Source organism: Tenrec ecaudatus, chromosome 2 (genome assembly GCF_050624435.1).
Source record: "Tenrec ecaudatus isolate mTenEca1 chromosome 2, mTenEca1.hap1, whole genome shotgun sequence".
NCBI lineage: Eukaryota > Metazoa > Chordata > Mammalia > Afrosoricida > Tenrecidae > Tenrec > Tenrec ecaudatus.
Window position 1 is genome coordinate 98,965,089 of NC_134531.1, and position 7,190 is coordinate 98,972,278.

General features: G+C 40.6%; 1 pseudogene; it reads left to right on the forward strand.

Annotated features, from left to right (window-relative positions):
* The first annotated feature begins 2,282 nt into the window (after window positions 1–2,282).
* LOC142440043 (14-3-3 protein epsilon pseudogene) lies at window positions 2,283–6,347 on the forward strand (annotated as a pseudogene).
* The last annotated feature ends 843 nt before the right edge of the window (window positions 6,348–7,190 follow it).

Sequence of the window (7,190 nt, forward strand, 5' to 3'; positions counted from 1 at the left end):
TATAGATTATACTTTGAAACTCTCTTTCTTATAAAAAACAGAGAAGAAAATTTAATTTGTTTAGAACTAAAATGGGTACAGAATGATTCCACAAATGCATATTTAATGAACCCCAAGTTTGTGTTTATTCTATCAACTCCTCTCATAAGTACTAAAAAAACACAAACAAACCCACAAAACTCATGTCTACAAGCACTACAGGCAGTCTACAATATTGAGCGAGATTTCCAAGGCAAAGGAGTAGGTATGTTGCTTTCCCTTTGGTGAATATCTTTTTTTCTCATTTAATCTATACCTGTTGACACATATTTTTCTGATCCAAATCTTGTCAATAGCCAAATAGGTAATAAGATTACTTGAGACTTGCATGGCTCTATAAAAGAAAAAACAAAACGAAACAAACATCCTAAAGTGAGCTTGTTTAAGATTCATAAAGGGGACATCTGTAAATATACACTGATGTTTTGGAGGAAACACAGTGAAAGTACTTTCAGCAAAGGGCATCTTGCATGTTTGAAAATAGAGCGCAACAAAAACTTAAGTTGGGCTGAACTGTTCTTAAGACTTTGATCGCAATCAAATGGTGTTTGAACAGCTTATGGATTTTTTTTCTTCCCTGAAACTGTGGGAGGCCGTAGATTTGAAAAGGAATTTCACACAGATATGATTAGCACAGCACTGATAAACTGTTATCTCTACAGAACAGAAACAGGCCACTCAGTGTTTGGGGGACCAGGTCCTTCAGTTTCAGATATCAGAGGCTGGTATGAGAAAGCAGGCCTAGATATCATGCATATTAAGTGGTTCATAATGAAATCTTGGCAACATAAAATTTACCAGCTCACTTAAATATAAATAATATAGCTTTATAGTGAATGAATTGACTTTGAAAAGGGGATTTTTTAATCTTCTCTATAGCCTTAATTTCTCAAGAAGATGTAACTATGGCAACTAAAGTGTGATAGCGTAACTTCCAACATGTCCAAATGGTTAATCAAATGTAAAGCATTTTAAAGTAACTAGCCCCAAATTGTGTTACAAAGAACTAACAAACATAGTTTACAAATAAAATATACATTTAAATTTCCTTCTTTAATACCATCACCTCGCTATTATTTAAAATATTACTACCGAGTTCCGAATTTTGCTCACCCACCATAAAGGCCTAAAACCTATCATTCAGCGCTTCCTTATACCTGTCCATTGTCCCTGCAACACCCCTATTTAAAAAAAAATTACTACCATCAGTAGTAGACTACAATTAAAACTGCTTTTAGAAAATGATTTGATACTCAGTGATCTGGTTACTTGAAAGTTAGATTCTAAGGTCAGTTTATTTCAATTTTTGATTTAATAGTCTAAAATCTTTAAGAGACCTCACCAAGAAAACACAGTAAAATAAAAGAAAGAACCATATCCTTTTCTGCATTTATTTAATTACTGAATTCTTCTAAAATTATCTATACATTTTTTCAAGTCTTCAAATGAAAAATTATTATATTTCCACATTACTTGAAAGCAATATATTTAGATATATCTATTTAAATATGTCCTTTATCTATATTAAAATAGCTTTTGAAATCTTCTGGGATACTGCATTTGCAAAATTTAAAACATTTTAGGAAAGTGCTCCTGAAATATGTGTGAAGATGTGAGAATTTTTATGTGATGTACACTTGTCGTCATAAGGTTCCATTGAGTCGGTTCCGACTCATAGTGATCTTATGCGCAGCAGAATGAACTGTGACACAGTCCTGTACATCCTCACAATTGTTCCTGTAGCTGAGTTTATGGTTGCCTCTGATAAGCATTGAAAAGCAAGCTGGTTACTTTGAGGAGTAAGATGCACCTGACCCAAGACAGGGTATTCTCCATTGCCTCATGTGCATGTGAAAGTTGGACATTGAATGAAGAAGACAGAAGAAGAATTAATACACCTGAATTGTGATGCTGGAGAAGGATATTGGAAGTACCATGGACTGCCAAAAGAATGAACAAATCTGTCTTGGAAGCATATCGCCAGCGTGTCCGTTAGAAGTAAGTTAGCTAGTCAGAGATGGCAAAGGGAGAAGAGGAGAGGAGGTGCGGGATCTAGCACAAAGGAAGGTGAAGGGAAGAATGAAACACATTTCTTTATCACTTGAGGAGACCTGGGGATATTGGAGATAATGACATGGCCAGGGGAAAAGACAGGGTGTTCACAATACCCCCACAATGACTCAATACACTCTTGTGGGTCCAAGAAGAGCTCAGCTTGAAGTCCGGGGTATCGGGGTGCTAGGATGCACATACCTGGAAAGAGGAGGTACACGACAGAGGCCCAACCAATAGCTGAAGACCCACCTCAGAGCCAGTCAACGATGAGAGGTCTGCTGTTAGCAGAACGTAATGCTCAGCTTAAGGTTTTGCCAAACCTTTTAGACTTTGGACGGCTTTTCTAAAGCATCCCTTTAAAAACCTACGCTTCCTATTCAAACATTTACTGACTCAGATCTGAATTTTGTCCTAAAAGTTTTCATTTGAGAAAAATATATAATTTATCACACTAAGGAAATTAACACTATTACCGTGTGCTTACATGCTTATCATTTCTAAAGTTTTACGTATGTTTTGGTTTTAATCTTAAAGAATTAAGAAAAATATTCTGGCTGTAAAAACTATCCTCTAAGTTAGGTGAGAGATGTAACAAGTCACATGAGTTAATTAATGCAAAGAACTAAATTCCTATAAAGCATTTTCAAAAGTCTATGACGTGTCAAAAAGCAGACTGGAGCTTGTTAAGATTAAGGAGTTTATGAAATAAACAAAACCTTTCAAAGCACTGTAGCAAAGGGTAGAGCGCAAACACAGAGAATCTAGAATTCATAAATTCTGATTGGCTTAATTTATAACATTATACACAAGACATGACCCTGAAACATTTTGCTAACCTTGTTGTTAGATAACCATGTTGTTAGTTTCTTCCACCTCATAGGAACCCTTTGTACAATGGAGCAAAACTCCGCCCAGTGCACCACCCTCACAATTGTGAAGTTAGGGCCCGTTGTTGCTGCAGCCACTGTGTCAGTCCACCTTGTCAAGGGCTTCCCTCTGTTTCTCTGCCCTTCAACTTCTACCAAGCATCTTGCCCTTCTCCGGGCACTGGTCTCTCCTGCAACAAGCCCAAAGCACAGGAGGTGAAGTCTTGTCATCTTTGCATCTAAGGAGCATTCTGGCTGTACTTTGCTAACTAGAGTTGAATCTAACCCCTTGCCTTACCCTATGGATGAATGCTCTTCCTGTGAGCACGCTGTGAAAGGAAGGGGGAGGGAAGGAGAACGTCTGGGGGCTTGATGGATTCTTGAGGCATCCTGAGTCAGAATGAACAGTAAACAGAAAGAGAAACAAAAAAGCAGCTGAGCTGCCTCTTCAGCAGAAGCCTTTCTTTACACCAACTACCTAATTAATTTGACCTCCTTTGCAAAGGTGGCTATTTGTTTTGACTCATTTGACAGGCTCAATTCACTTTATTAATTTGTATATAAAATTATGTATGTGGTCACCATGGCTAGAGTCTGGGTCTTCCGCACAGAGGCTCAGGCATGGGTCTTCATGAGATGGGAGGTGAATTCCTTGTAGGTAGACTTGGTGACAGTCTCTTTCCAGAGATCGGGGGACAGATGGCTGTAGGATGTGGAGATGGCATCAAAGGTGGCCTTGGTGAAGTTGCCCAGCGTGGCTGTTCAGCACCCTGCCGAGGTGTAGCATCGTCGGTCCCCACCATCATCAGTAGCTTCTTGGGCACAGGGGCTGAGGTGATGCCCGTGGCCCTGGGGGCAGGGATGGGAGGCATTAGAACCTTTGCAGGCAGGCACGGGAGGGACAACTGTCCCTGGTTCTAACTCTAGCTACCAAACAGTTTCCTATACTGAAAAACAGATAAACATATAACAAAAATTCCAGAGGGTCCCCTCCAAAGACATAATCCATCTAAAAAACAACAACAACCCAATATGAACAAACAAAAACAAAATAAAAATACAGAAAACATTGAAAACCAGATCAGGCCTAATGTGCGTCAGATGGGGGAACAACCTTCCAGGTTTTAACTGTTCATGTCAGGTTTATACTTTTGGTCATCTACAGTCATCTCTCCAATGCACTCTGTTTAGTAACCACTTTCCTCCCCTACCTCTATCCATGATAGAGGGAAATCCATGATAGAGGGAAATCACCTAAGGCTTATTTCCTATGTAAATTTCACAAATGCATCTTGGGCTCCCACTGGCATCCAGTCTTCTGCAAGCTGGGTTCTCATGGTTTAGGCTCTGATACCATTCCCTCCTTTGTTTTTGGATTATATGATTTACAGTCCTTCGGTGACTGATGCTGGTGTGCACCTTCCATGTGATTTAGATGATATTTCACTTAGATGGCTGCTTGTTTGGAACAAGTGTTTAAGACCTAAATGCTATTTTATTTGATAGCCAGGCACCATCTAATTTGTTCACCACACTTTGCTACACAACTCATATCTTCTGTGTTCCTTTCCTGAGGATAAGTATTGAGTAGGGCCATGATATAGAACTAATTGTTCCTTACTGGAGCTAGAATTTAGTTTACTTTTGGGGCCACCAACTGCAAGGTCAGCTGGTTGAAATCACCAGCTACTTGGCAGGTGAAAGACAAGGCTTTTGACTCTCGCAAAGAGATAGAGACTTGGTAACCCACAGTTCTGACCGGTCCTATAGGATTGCCACAACTTCAACTTGATGACAATGAATTTTGAGTTTTTGGTAGCTAATTGAGAGGTCTATGGTTCAAAGTCCGCAGCCACTCCAAGGAAGAAAAATGAAAATGTTGGCTCCGATGAAGTTGATATTCTAGGAATCCCTGAAAAATGTTCCTTTGATATGAATTACTTGACAGCAGTGGGTTTGGACGTAGTTTAGGTATTCATTAGTGAGAGGCTCAGTTACATTTTCTAACATTATATTGACAGAAAAGATTAAACGTGTCACTTTTAGCATGAATTCTTTTTCTTTCCTACATTAGGTACACCCACTCACTCACTCACTGCCTTTGACTTAACACTGACTCATAGCGACCCCCTCTGGGTTTCCAAGACTGCAACTGTTCACACAAGTAGAAAGCCCAGTCTGTCTCCTGTTGAACTGCTGGTAGTTTTGAACAGCGGATCTCAGCCCAATGTGTAACCACTACACAGAGCACAGTAACGGAGAGAAAATGCACAGGAGAAAGAACCCCAGCCCCCAGGGACAAGACTGAGTCCCAAGTTAACTGCCTGTCTACAAATCTATGGAGTGAATGAGTCTGTGTGTGTGTGTATTTGTGTCCACATCTAGTCAATTCCCTTAAAACTTGGAGTAATTGTATAATCAATGCGACTTCATAAACACTTAAGACAGGTAGAATCAATAAGATTTCCAATAAGGAAAATGGAATTAACTCTGTGTTGCCTTCTCTTATTTGAGAATATGATAAATCTTGTCCATTTGAAAGTTTTTAAAAAATGTTATTTGAGGGAGTCAAAATAGCAGAATAGGGGCAGGTGAGAGAACTGGCAGCACTCTGTGCTTGCTTCCACTGAGAAGATCCTGGTGTAACCATGTGAAGCTCCCAGGCAGGCAGAGCAATATGACGAAATGGTGGAACAATGAAGAAAGTAGCAGGGATGAATGATGAGTTGACATTTGAAGAAAGAAACCTATTGATTGCATATAAAAATGGGATTGGAGCTAGAGATGTCTCTTGAAGAATAACCAGCAGCAGTGATCAGAAAGAAAACCAGGGAGGAAAGACAAACTAAAAATGATTTGGGAATATCGGCAAGTGGTTGGGATTGAAATAAAGTTATTCTGTTTTGACAGTCTGGATGTACTGGACAAACACTTTATTCTAGCAGCTGAAACTGGCGAGTCCAAGGTTTTCTATGATAAAAAGCAGGGCGACTACCACAGGTATCTGGCTGGATTTGTCACAGGGAATGACAAGAAGGCTACAGGGGACAGCCTTATACCACTGCTGGTGATATTGAAATGGCAGAACTTCCACCAATGCAGCCAGTGCATTTGCTTAGGTCTTGCTCTCAGTTTTTCTGGAATCTGCTGTGAAAATCTTAATCCCCCCTCTACTCCCCATCCCTCCATGCCTGCAGGTTGGCAAAAGCTGCTTTTGGTGATGCAATTGCAGAACTGGGTCCTCTGAGTGAAGAAACTGATAGGGTCTCCACTCTCCTCATGCAGTCGTTCCGTAGTAATCTGGCATATGGCCTGCAGGCATATGAGGAGCAGAATAAAGAAGTGCTGCAGGATGTGGGAGAGGAAAACCAGTGTCACAAAAGCTAATGAGAATTCATCTCTGACCACCTCCTCTCCCCACCCCACCCCTTGGAAGTCCCTCCACTGTCACTGAGTACCACCAAATCTTACTTTTACATTTGATCTCAGAATCTCAGTCCCTGCCCTATTTGTTTTTGAAACAGTTTTCAAAAGTTGCTAAAGGCAAGAGTGAATTTCTGTGGCTTTTACTGGTCCCAGCTTTTTGCTTCCTAAAGACACAAACAGAACTGCATAGAGGCTTTTCAGCATTATTGTTCCAGTGTGTGCCCGAACTGTGAGCCAGATCACCATCAGAAATGACAATTAAACTAGAAAATTATTAGACTTTCTTTTTTAAAATTTTATTTATTTTTATTAATAAATCTTTTTATTGGGGCTCATACAACTCTTATCACAATCCATACATACATCAATTGAGCAAAGCACCCTTATGCATTCGTTGCACTCATCATTCTCAAAATTTGCCTTCCACTTGGGTTCCTGGAATCAGCTCGGTTTCCTTTTTACCCCCCTCCCCCTCCCTCCCCATTCTCCCCTTCCCCCTGGTCACTTAATAGTTTATAGATAATTATTTTATCTTATTTTACACTGCCCGGCGTCTCCCCTCACCCACCTTCCCATCGCCCATCTCCCAGAGAGGAGGTTACACATAGATCTCCAAGATTGGTTCTCCCTTTCTACACCCCCCTTCCCTCCTGGTGTCGCCACTCCCACCACTGGTGTTGAGGGGTTCGTCCGTCCTAGATTCCCTGTGTTTACAGATCCCTACTGCACCGCTGTACATCCTCTGGTCTAACCAGGTCCGCAAGGTAGAATTGGGGTCATGATAATTGGGAGGGGAGGAAGCGT